Consider the following 13,133-nt stretch of genomic DNA (forward strand, 5'->3'; position numbering starts at 1 on the left):
TGGATTGGCTGGTGGCTAGATTAATCTAATATGACCTCACTCATATGTCTGGCAGCAGACTGGCTGTGGGTTGGTACAAAAGAGGGGACTGGATCAAATGTTTTCATTCATACAGTAAGTTAGTGCAGGGTTCCTCATGAGGAAGCTATAGTATTCCTTGAGTGGCAAGAGAAAGCAAGTCCCCATTCGTAAGTGCTTTTCAAGTCTACTTGCTTCCTGTTTGCTATTGTCCTGTAGGCCAAAGCAAGTTACGTAGCTAAACCTAGAATCAAGGTGGGAGAGAGTACCATGGAATGGATAGAGAGGTCATGGATAGAGAGAGCTGTGAACAAATGAAGGGCCATCACTTCAACAATCTGCCACAGCTGTTGATAATACCCTAGTAATGGTTTTATCAAATCATGAGGTGTTTTTTTGTCCAAACTGCTTAACAATTTATTTCAGATGAGACCAGAAGTATAAATGAAGTACAGAATTATAGAATTGTAGAGTTGGAAACGAATTTACAGATGACCTAGTGTAGCCCTGTCATTTAAAAGAAAAGAAAATGGGGACCTAAAGAATTTAAATGACTCGCCCAAAGGGACAGAGCTAAGTACTGATAAATATTTTAAACATCCATGTCTATGTGCTAATGATTTAATAACCTAGGGTGAGAGGTGCAACTCCATCATTGATATTTGAGTACCTGGGATAAGGTGAGTATAGCAGAGTGAAACAAGACAGATTCAGTCCCTGCCTTCATGGAGCTTATGGTTTAGCCAGGTGACACAGACAAGAAAACAGGTAATTAAAAAGTAGTGTGCTACTGTTGTACCAGAGAAGTACAGGATATTATGAGATGTCAGGGGGGCATGAATTATGAAGGAGCAGAGGGGCTATCCATTAGTTGTTAAGGCTTTTCACACATAAACTTACTAATTCTCTTTACAACCCTATGAGACAGGTAGGATGAGTATCCCTCTTTTCTAGGAAAAGACCCTGTGGCATAGAGAGGTTAAGTGACTTACTCAAGGTCACAGAACTGGTAAGTGGCTGAGCTGGAATTTGTCCTCAGAGTACCTCTCTGACCCTAGAGCCCACTTTCTGCCAATGGAAATGGAATAAGAAAAATGAACAGAGTTCAAGGATTATTCAGACAGGATGATCAGGCCAAGAACAGGATCTCCAGATAGATATTTTAAATTCTATTCCCTAGAAGTGACCTTGAGCTATCACAAGGTTTAAACTCTGTGAGTGATGAGTGTGTGTATGTGCATATGCTCACAAGCTGGCCTGTGCCCATCTGCGCCCAAGTCTAGGGAGAGTTGAACTTTCATGGCTCTCTATATAAATTGTTCCATATGGTGGAGTCCAGCAGCTTTCTTTGTTCCTTTGACCATTAACTATATCTATATCCATATCCATATCCATCCATCCATCCTATTTTCTGTCTACCTGGAATCTTCTGACTCCTTCCTATCCAAGGACTGGGTGATTTTGATTGTGTTTCTGCTGTCTGTTTACTTTCTTTCCTTCTGTTAGTGGGCTCTGCATTCTCATCACTAGAGGCTCTCTTCTCTTGCCAGGGGAGGTGGCCCGTCTCTACTTTTCTCCTCCTGTACCTTAGGCATTTGTTGTGTTCCCTGTGACAGATCATACTGTATGGAAGAGCAAAGAAAGACTTCCTCAAGAGTAGCTAATCAATCAAAGAGATAAAGCTATTTTTGCTGGAAGTAAGATATGCCGGGGAAGGAAAGGGATCCTGATAAATTATTTAAGATTGAGCTCAGATATTCACTTGTAGGGTGTGTGTGTGTATCTGTGTGTGTGTGTGCACGCTCACGCACGGACGCACAGGAGAGAGAGTGATGGAGGGGGAGAGAGAGAGAGATGCTGTTAGGGAGAGATTTAGATCTCACATTTCACTAAAGGTAAAGGCCATCTAATTTCTGATTTTGGTTTTTCAACAGTCTTCTATATCTCTCTATTGTTTTTTTGCTGTTGGCTCCTGTTGAAATGCAAGATGTGTCTTTTCTACAACCAAGAACTGCCCCTCTGTGTTAGTTTTCGGTTACTACCACAACAAATCACCACGGACACAGTGACTTAAACAGCACAGATTTATCATCTTACAGTTCTGTCAGTTGAAATTCACATAGGGGGCTCATTGGGCTAAAATCAGTGTTACTGGGTCTGCATTCCCTTCTGGAGGCTGGAGGGGAGGTTCTGTTTCCCTGCATTCAATCCTTTGTGATTAAAGAACTGATGTCCTGTGTCCTTGATGAACTCCAGCTGGGGTTGTCTCTAGCTTTTAGTGGCAACTGTATTCCTGGGCTGCTGGCCTTCTTCCTCCATTTCAAAGCTAGCAAACATGGGTTGAATCCCTCTCCTACTTTGAATCTCTCCTTCTTTGGCTTTATCTCTGACTCCCTCTTCTGTCTTCCTCTTCCATGTTTAAGGACTCATATGATTTGATTGAGTCTGCCTAGATAACCCAGGATAATATTTTCATCTCAAAGTCTTTAACCTTAACCATATCTACAAAGTCCCTTTGCCAAGTAAGACAACATAGTCACAGTTTCCAAGGATTAGGGTGTGGACATTTTCTGGGGCCATTACATGTAACACTTTGCCTTTTTTTTTTTTTTTTTTTGAGGCAGAGTCTCGCTCTGTTGCCCAGGCTGGAGTGCAGTGGCCAGTGGCGCGATCTCGGCTCACTGCAAGCTCCACCTCCTGGGTTCACGCCATTCTCCTACCTCAGCCTCCCGAGTAGCTGGGACTACAAGCGCCCGCCACCACGCCCGGCTAATTTTTTTACATTTTTAGTAGAGACAGGGTCTCACCGTGTTAGCCAGGATGGTCTCGATCTCCTGACCTTGTGATCCACCCACCTCGGCCTCCCAAAGTGCTGGGATTACAGGCTTGAGCCACCGCGCCTGGCAACACTTTGCCTCTTTTTCTTCTTTTCCCTCTCTTTCTTCCTCCTCATCTTTCTTCTCCCTTTCATTTGTTCCTTCTTTCTTAAAAACGAAGATGAGAGAGAGAAAGAGAGAAAGTGTGTGTGTGTACTATCTACTAAGTAACAGGTACTGCACAGGGCACTGGCTAAAAAACATGAATTAGTTATAGCCTCTGCTCTCAGAGAGCTTACAATTTATTGGGAGAATTCATTTCAATAAAAGATAAAAATCAAGACAAGGTGTTAGGTGGTATAAATTTCTTATACATTTAATCTCTTTAATCTCTTCCTCTGAATATTCAGATCTTCTTATCCTAAGAATAAACACTAACTAAATACTGGCAAGTGAATGAATAAAGAGATTTGCACAGTGGCATAAGTTTCTCTATCAGACAATGGGACATATGCAGTTTAAAGGCTATGCAGTTTATCACAAGTCAGTGTAAATGTACCATAAATCCATGTAGTCTGAGATGCCTTCCAATCCCTCTTCACTAAGGAAATGGTGGAGTTCCTTGACCAGGGATGGGTAAAGAAATGTTTCTGCCTTCTTAAACCTGGGTTTCCTTCTTCTTTATTTCTGTATTTTCTGTATTGGTTCAGTTGGTTCTGTATTTTCTGCAGGCAACAACTTCTCCTTTTTTCCTTCTCAGCCAAACTTCTTAATTCAATTTATTCTAACAAATATAGAGTCCTTATATATGCTCGATAGTTACTTGGTGCTGGAGGTACAAAGATGAAAGAGAGTCCCTGTTCTTGAAAGCAAAATCCATTTCTGTTGCTTTGACAGCCTAGTGATCCACTCATATTTTGGTATTTGACCTTTTCCCCTTTTATCCTTCTCAGCCAAACCTTCCCAACCTGTTCGCTTAGTGTACACTGCCGTGTGCTGAGATATTTCTTCCCTCAGCCCTTGGGCAGTCTGGCAGAGCCCTGGGTTCCATTTACTCTGGTGTTCCATATAAAAATTATTTTCTGTGTGTGCCATAATTTGAAAATCTGAGAAGCAATACTCTAAGCCAATAGTTGTCAAGTGTAGTACCCAGACCAGCAACATTAGCATCTTTGGAAAGTTGTTAGAAATCCAAATTCCTGGAGCCCTCATGCCTGTAGTCCCACCTTCTTCAGAGGTTGAGGCCCAAGGATCCCTTGAGGGGCCAGGAGTTTAAGTCCAGCCTGGGCAACTTAGTGAGACCCCATCTTTTGGGGGAAAATATAGAAAAAAAATTGCAAATTCCTAGACCCCACCCTAGATCTGTTGAACTGGAAACTCTGGGAGTGGGAGCTAGAAATCTGTATTTTTATAAGTGTGCTAGAGGATTCTCATGCTCCTTAAAGTCTGAGGCCCACTGCAGTAAGCCACATTCCCAGTGGTCACCTATGACTAAAATTCATTTTGCCATTTTCATCTCAGTTCTCACCCACATTAACTTCTCTGCAGTATTTGACTCTTCTCAAAAGCTCATCTTTCCCGGCTCCTGTGACACTTCGTTCCTCTGGTCCTCCTACTCTCTTTCTCTCCGATGATTTTTCTCAGTATCTTTGGTCGGCTCCTCTTTCTCTGCTCCTCATGTAAATGTGGTCACTTCTCAAAGTCCTGCCCTCAGCCTCTCTTCTCTTGCTGTCCTTGGGTATTCCATTTACTCCCCTCATCTGTTTTCTTCAGGCGGAGAGCTCCCAACTCCTACCTCTCTGCTAAGATCCAATGCTGTATTTCCATCTCCTCTTCATCTTCTGCCCTGGCCTATCTGCAGAGCTCAGCCAAGCACACAGTAAGTTTTCATTTACAGGTCAAAGTCTGCTCTTCCTCCTCGGTCCCTTAGCCTTAAAAACTAGTTCTCAAATGGGATTGTAGAGTCATTCTCAGCTCCTTCCCATCCCCAAGCCCTCCATTCTGAGCTCACCCTATCCTTCACAGAGGATCACGTCATGCTAATTCAGTCTCCCCAAATCTCTTGTCCTTTCCTCTCAAGCCCATTGTCTTTTTTTTGGCTCTCATCTTCTTTCACCTAGGAATTTATAATAAGTTTTGATGGGCTTCACTTGCCTCCAATCCCTCTCCACTTAGAATCTTCTCGAAACACAGATCTGATGATACAAAAAATGCATTTGATCAACACTCCTTTGTTTAAAAGGGTCCCAATGGACCCTTTACATTGCATTCACCACTATGGCATCCTATCACACTCTACTTTTTTCTCCTGCCTCCCTAGAAAGAACGCTCACTGTTTCCCAAACATACCAGGTACCTCTAGACTCCATGCCATTGCCCAGGCTGTTCCTCAGCCTGGCATTCTCTAGCTCAGTCAACCCTGCTTGTCGAAATCCACATGTAACTTTAGGGTGCAGGTTGTGTCCAGAGGATGCCTCCTCTGAGGGGATTTCCCCGACTTCCCAGTTGGACTTAATCCCTCTTCCTCTGTGCTCCCCCAGCATTTCCGCAGAGCTCTATGGGTACTTAACTCACTTCTCCATGCATTGGTGTCAGCTATTTAAATCTCTCTCCTCCACTGGGTCACCTAAGACATGACAAGGAGGTCTTAGTCGTCACCGCATCCCCCACAACACATACTAGGTTCCCAAGAGTTGTCTGCTGAATCGGCCTGATTTTGTTGAAATGGTGCAACAGTGAAATGGTTACCTGTCCCCTGAGGGGTCATCTCGTGGGTCAGCGCTTGTTAGGACCTCTGCAGTTAGGCTTGACTGAGAACGCCCAGAGTGCACCAGGGAAGGACGGTTCCCTGGAGACCTGCAGCAGTCTTGTTCTGTGCTCCCTCTGCCTCCTGTTCCCTCCCTCCAGAGAAGGCCCTTGCTTGAGATCACTCTTCCCCTCATTAGCTGTGCTTGTGGAGAGTTCCCCAGCTGCAGCTTCCTTTGGTCTTCTCTGTCTTCCATGGTTTGTTGATTTACTTCCCTGTCATCCCCTTTCTCTGGCTGTGGCTGTAAATAGAGCTGGTGACTGTAAGCCCCGGGCCTGTGCAGTGAACCTGCCTCATATGCATGGCAGGTCCAGGAGACTGTGGGATCCATGGGAAGGGTCACCTCTCCATTCCAAAGCTGCTCTGAGCTCTGGCCCAAGCTCTCCTGGAGGTTTTGTCCTGACTCTCCGAATAGACCTTTACAGATAGAAGCATCACATTCTCTCCATTTCTCCACAATGATCCCTCTTGTTCCTGTTCTTGTCACCATGACCCCCTGGCCACAGGATGGGCAGGTGGTTGAGGGGACAGTTGGGCTTGTTTGCAGCAGAAGGTGACAAATGACACAACATTTCATGCATTACACCCTTTCATGTCTATTTATTTTTGTTTGTTTGTTTTGCCTCTTTGAGAAAGTTGGAGCTGTGCGTGATATAGATTGCCTTAGCCGTTGCTGAAATCCTAAGTGGCCTTGTTGGTTATGAAAGGAGAGCAACAACCTTGAAGCCAGACCAGGAATATGGGGCTTTATCTTTCCCCCTTCACTATCTCTCACAAAGCAACCACTTTCACCCTGGAATGTTTTTGAGCAAAAGCAGGTTATCTTTTCTCCCACAAGCCAGTTACCCTGCTTCACTTCCTTGTGTCCCAGGTGATCTTCTCCCTCCTTCACCTCCCCCTCTGCCATCCCCTCTGAGCTCTGCCTCTCCCTGAATTCTGGAGAGCCACCAGCCCCTCGGAGGCAGCTGCCTGTGAGTGAGCTGGGAGCGGGAGAGCCACACAGGCAGTGCCATCCTGCTGGAGCCTGTGGTCCTCCCCCGACTCTGCGTGGCAGTGCGCATCATCTGTCAGAGTGCCCCTCTCCCCTCCCTCTACTTCCCCACCCCCTCCCCTGCCTCTCACTCGCTCTTTCCCTTTTCATGAGATGCAGAGCCTGGAGAGGAGCGGAGCCGGCGGGAGCAGCATGTTGCAGCCGCTATTCTAGGGGCGCTGGGTGAAGTGGGCCGCCCTCTGCCACCCTCTCCCAGGTGCCAGGAGGAGGTGGCTGACTGTCACTCAGGGCCTCACCGAACCATGCCCAGCTGGGGACCGCACCAGCCACACCTTCCCAGCTGCGCTGCCCACCGCCAGGCAGGTAAGAGAGAGCAGCTGCTTCCAGCAGGGACTGAGTGGGTCCCTGGGCAGGTCAGCCTGGGCTATAAGTCTTGCTGAGAGGTGCAGGACATTGCAGGACAGAAAAGGTTCTGGCCTTCTGTCATTGTCCCCATTTACTCTCTGACTCCTCAGAGCTATTAAGCCCGCCACCCCTGCCAGGAGCAAGGGTGTAGAAATATGTGTTCTTCCCAGTTAGCAGGTGCTAAGCCTCAAATGTCCTTTTTGTTCTCCATCCTCCTTCCTCAACCCCAACTCCTCAGGTCCCCTAAAACCTACTTTCTGTTCAAAGGTGATGCTGTTTCTTCTCTCAGCTCCCTTAGGGGGCTCTGAAAATATTGTAGGTTGATATCTGGATGATAACACTGTCTCTTTATTTTTAGTTTCATTCATGTCTTTTTCTGCTGTTGTTTTAAATGGGTTGCTTGCACAGCAGTCTGGCTGCACGCAGAATCTGTTTTGTTTCCAGTACATGTGCAGGTCTTTGGTGTTGCTGGTAACTAACGTTGGTGATACATTCCGATGCAGAAGAACTCACAATCACAATGAGTTGGAGGGAGATTAAAATTGGAGGTCACCAATTTCTAAGCAGTGAGTTGAGGGCACAGTTACCTCCTACAGGGACTGAAGAGTCCATGGCATCAGCTAAATGGGTCCTTCTCAGCACTGTCTAGTTAGTGATTTTTTTTTTTTTTTTTGATCACTGGGAGGAGGGTTGCTCTTCTCTTTCTGTGATAGAGTGGTGACTCAGTATCAACCTAATGTTGAACTACATACTGAGAACCTGGCTTGTAAGTGTTTGTAGGTCCTGACCTTGGGGTGCTTACAATCTAATGAAATAATGAAGGCAAGCTTACCCCATCCTGAAGTCCGGGTTAATTCTGGATTATATGTTCCTATAGATTTGAAGAACTTTAGAGTTTTCCTGGAAAATGCAGGAGGTGCTGGCAAGTGGGAGTGAGATAACTGTATTCATGAGATCATAGTAGTGCTTGTTTATAGTTAAAAGCTATGAACATGCAACATGGTATTATGCTGATGATGGCTATTATTATTTTGAGAATGAGAGTCCGGTGAGCGTTCCCTCCCGTAAACTAGTCTTTATTAACTGTTTGCTCTCCCCCCATTCTTAGAGCAGGTTTCCTGAAAGAAGTGTGTGTTAGATTGGAAAGTTGATGAGTGAGTGGGGAGTAGAGCGTGTAGTGTGGCTCACGTCTCACCATGGCCAGGCTAAGGTAAGCCTCCCTTGGGTATCACCTCCTTTTAGCTTCTTCTTTGTTTAAAAATATTTTCCACATAGTTTCTAACACACAAAGGGATCTGAAAACTTGCTCTTATTTTTTGTCCAGGTGAATGAAACATGCCAGTTAGGTGAAGGTCTTTGTCCCATGGGTCAGTGAACTCTGATCTGGAGAACACGGTTCCTTAGTCACAACAGCCATGCCACTACTGCTAGGGGCTCTTAGAGGACAGGGCAAGAGTGTGGATGAACAGCTGAGCCAAACCCTCATCTTTCTGTTAAGGAAACCCCTCCAAGTGTGGATCTCAGCCGTGGGTCAGCAGCAGCATGAGCTGAACAGGCAGAGTTGGGGTGGAAAAAATACTGGAGGTCCTGGGTTCAAGTCTTCCTAGGGCCATTAAGTGAATTACCCTAGGCCCTCCACTCAGGGCCACTGAGCAGCTTCATCTGTAAAATGAGAGCTATAACAAGTGCCTGGCTCACTTTCGAAGGAGCTTGTGAGGATCAGCTGAAAGGAATGATAGCTTCCAGTGGTCAAGATGTGCTGAACAACTTTGCTAGGTGCTTGCCCTACATGATGCTGTTTAATTATCCCAACTTGCTAGAACAAATTGAGGCTCAAGGGGGGCAAAAAAAAAAAAAAAAAAAACTCGATGAAGTTTAGCCAAAGAAGTGAAAGCACCTGTCCTTGTATCATCGTCCCCATTTACTCTCTAACAGATTCTTCAGAACCTTTAAGCCTGCCACTCTTGCCAGGAGCAAGGGTGCAGAAATTTGCCTGTTCTTCCTAGTTAGCAGGTGCTAAGCCTCAAATGTCCTTTTTGTTCTCCATCTTCCTTTCTCAATCCCAACTCCAACTTGTGACTTGTGATTATAAGTAACAAAACTCACATTTGTATAGCACAACCCCAACTTGTGACTGTGCTGTACAAATGTAAATTTTGTTACATATAATGACTTTATGGCTTAGAACAATTTTCCTGTCCATTCTATTCCAGGCTGTCTGTGCTTTCTGGTTTCTTCTTTGTCCAAACACTTCCATTTCTAGAGATGTCAGAAATGCTTCCTCGCTTCCCCTCTGTGCCTGGGGGTATTTTTCACTGTCCAAGAAACATCAGCAGCATCATCAGAACCTTTGCCAGTGTTCTCTGCATGGAATTTGTCAATGTTCTCTGTATGGAATTTCCCAAAGGCTTTTGAATTCATCTGTAAAAGGTTCTAGAAGGAAGAGGGTCTTGGAAAAGCTAAGTGACTTAAGGTAGATTCCTCCCAGGGCCTTGTCTCTCAAGGAAAAGTGTCAGGGGGAATTTGCTCAGCATCTCTGTGCATCACAGTGCACCCACCCACACAGCCCTCGTCCCTCCTTCCGCCCCCAGCACAGACATTAACGTGCACCAGCACATGCCCGCAAGCAAGGCATCTCACTGAGTGCTCTCAGTTCGCAGTTCTCTGAATTTCGGAGCAGATACCAGTGGGGGAACTGTTTCCAGAGTCCCAGGCTCCACTCCACTATTCCCTGCTGCTGTTGCTGTGGCTGAACCCCACTGCTGGGTCTGATGGCTGTGGATTCTCCTTGCTGTGTGATTCTAGGTGTCTGGCTAGAATGGAGCTGGGAGGGAGGACATGAAAGCCATTGCCTGAAGTCATTAAAAATGGAGGATTAGAAAGAGCTTATTTTATATTCAGAGGAGGGGGAGAGTGCTGAAGCTGCTCTCTGCCCACAGCTGTAGACTCTGATGGCAAATGGTAAAGCTTTTGTTACTATCTGAGAAGGGGAAGAGATTGATAACCAGCACCCTGGCACTGAGAGATAGGAGGGAAAGCCACATTTCAGCTGTGGCAGGGCTTCATGCTTGCCTCTCAGCTCCATGGCTTTGAAAACTACATCCCTCTACTTCTTCACCTTTGGCCCTGCTGTCCCGTCCATGCAGCTTCCACACATCTCCCCACTGGGTGTGGGGCTTCTGCCTTCTCTGACTCTGATGTTCTCCCTGTGACTTAATGTTTTTGTAAGCCTAAGTGATTTACATCCAATGTTTACTTATATATTTCACTGAATTCTTGCAGAAACACAGGAAGTGGGCATTGCCTTAGTAATTCTGATTTCAGAGATGAGAAGACAAGGTCCTAAGCCAAGAAGAACCTGCCATACACAGGCAGAGTTGGAGCTTGAACCCTTGTTGCTGACCCTGGACCCTGTGCCACACTGTGACTCCATGCTGTCTCTGTTGGCCAGCATCCTACACCAAACATAGTTTCCTTACCTACCTGCTGGGGGGCTTATGTCAGATCAACATACATTAACTGAGCCTTTTCCTGTTGCCAGGGACTGTGCTACATTTTGGAGGTATAGAGACGAAAAATACATTTTTTTACCTAAGCAATGTACATAGGGAATATAATGTACCCATGCCTGGGACCTTGCTTGGCACATAGGAGACACTTAAATGTTAGTCAGATGACTAAATGAGTGAATGAATGAATGAACCCATGCTCCCTGCCCTTGAGGAACTTAGGGTCTGGTTAGGGGAAGACAGTTGCAGGTAGCTAGCTATGCCAGGTGCTGACATAGAGAAGTGTGCCTGGAAGCCATGGGAGCACAGAGGACACTTCCTGAACTTGGGTGTTCAGGTGAGGCTTTTGGAGGAGTCGTCCTGAAGTGCAGCTTAAGGATGAGCAGGACTCACTCAGATCAAGGACATTCTGGGCAGAGGAAATGAAACAAAGGAGGCCCAAAGCCATGGAACCCTGTGATGTGTGCTCATGATTGCGGAAAGTGTAGAGTTGTTGGGGCCTGAAGGACAAGCCAGGGGAGTGGTAGGTGACTCTCAAGGTAGCCAGACCTTGGGGAGTTTGCGTGTCAGGATCCTTCTTAAGCTGGAACTTTACCCCTAGAGTAGGAGGGCTTAAAGATTTTGAGGAGAAGGAAATGCAGTCATGTTTGTGACTAACCAGGTGATTATGGCTACAGATTGGAGGTGAATTTAAGAGAATAGGCTGTGTCATGGAGACCAGAGACTGTGAGGACACGAACCAGGACCATGAGGACATGAGCCAGAGCAGTGGTAGCGGGGATGGAGGGAAGGAGGCAGATTTGAAAACTATGAAAGATTTAATCAGTATGATTTGGTAATTGGTTGTCGACAGGAGATGAGAGAAAGGGAGTTGCCTGTAATTACTTTCCTATTTCTGGCTTGAGTTACTCAGTAGATGGTGGTGCCAGAAACTGAGATCAGCAATTCCAGAGGAAGCCAAGGTTTGTATGTGTGTGTAGGGGGTGCGAGTGGGGTGGGAGGTGGGCGTGGTGAGGGTGGCAGATAAAATGGGCCAAGAAAAGATGGAAATATGATGTGTCCATTATTTAGATATACTTACAGTTGTTGGGCCTGTAGGATATCTGAAGGGTACGTTCAGCAACCCGAGGGCTATCTGAGTCTGCATGACTGGGAGCTGTTGGTGTCTACATGTTGGGAGAGGGGCTAGAGTTGGAGAAAAATATTTAGAAATGGTCAATATACCCAATGTAGTTAGGACTATGGGCAAGGATGAGATTGCCCAAGTAGCAGGCCAGGTGAGAGGAGCAGGAAGCTAAGATTAGAGAGGAAGGAAAATAACGGTGTTTATGGAGTGGACAGACGAGGAGCAGGAGAAGCCAGCAAAGGAGACCAAGGTGATGGTCAGCCAGGGGAGTGTAATGTTGGGAAGTCAAAGGAGAGAGGTGCAATAAATGAATGGTCACCATGGCAAAGGCAGCAAAGAGGTTCATAAAGACAAGTACTGGAACATTTCCACTGGACCTCACAGTATGGAAGCTGTGTTTTGGGGCAATGGTGGGAATGGAAGCCAAATGGCAAAAGGAGCTAGGAGGGATAGGAAGTGAGGAAGCAGAGGAGACTCTTTCAAGCAGTTTTGCTGATAAAAGGAGAAATGCCCAACATGTTTCCCAAAGGGAATTTTTTTTAATAGAAGAGATGAATATTGTTATTGTTAAGTGCAGAATAACATGTGAGAAAGAGAAAATAAAGATAGAGGATTCATAAAGCAGGGTCCACGGGAAAGGATAAGCGGAAGGCCACAGGAGGAAGGATTCTCCTTAAATAGACATATTTGAGAGCAGCTAGAAGTGGGTCAGAGTGTGTGTAACATGGATAGATTAGTAAGGGTTAGGAAGCAAAACGAGGTCCAGGTATTTCATACCTGAGGTCTTGATGATCTTGATGGGACAAGGAGATCAGGTTGTGAGGGTGTGAAGAGTTGTGTATGTTGCATGAGCTCTCTCTCTCCACTCTACCTTCTTGCCCTTCAGCTGCCCTCCCAGAAACCAGTTGGTCACTGTAAAGGTCATTTGTAAAACCTGAGTTCAGTGTTTAAGGTTGCTATCATAGTAGGAACAGAGAAGGGCTGGGGAGGTGAGCAAACAGGCCATCATTTGTCTCCTTGTCCAGTGTTAACGTATGGCCCTGGATTCTGCATGTGTAGATAGGCAGCTCAGCAGTGGGAATAAAGGATGTGGCTGGATTCCACCCGGGAACTCTGAGTTGGAGTCCTGGCTATGCCTGTAAGAAATGCGACATTGGACAAAGTCTTCAAAGTTTAGTTTCTGTAGTGATGTCTAGGAGCTATACCCACTCTAAACCTCTGAATTTTGGCACCTGCTCCTTAGGCATAAAATAATAGGTTTTTTCTTAAAATGGATTTATTCAAGGGGAGAAAAACTTACAGTGGAAAATGTACAGAAAATCAAGTTCCATTCAAATAGTCTCCTCCTTCTGTATTTCAGTATTCTTGCACTTTACTGGCTTATTTTACTGAAGCTACACATTCTAGGCACAATTTCAAATATACACAAGTCAAGAGAACAGAACAGTGAGTCCCTGTGTAC

General features: G+C 45.7%; 1 protein-coding gene across 1 annotated transcript in view; it reads left to right on the top strand.

Annotated features, from left to right (window-relative positions):
• Positions 1-1,016: 1,016 nt before the first annotated feature.
• RGS8 (regulator of G-protein signaling 8) overlaps positions 1,017-13,133 on the top strand; it is a 44,396-nt gene continuing 32,279 nt past the window's right edge. The window contains exon 1 of the mRNA XM_011942112.1: positions 1,017-1,027. The gene's annotated coding sequence lies outside the window, so the exon portion shown is untranslated. The remainder of the gene's footprint in view (positions 1,028-13,133) is intronic.

This window comes from Colobus angolensis, unplaced genomic scaffold (assembly GCF_000951035.1).
Source record: "Colobus angolensis palliatus isolate OR3802 unplaced genomic scaffold, Cang.pa_1.0 Scaffold206, whole genome shotgun sequence".
Taxonomy (NCBI): Eukaryota; Metazoa; Chordata; class Mammalia; order Primates; family Cercopithecidae; genus Colobus; species Colobus angolensis.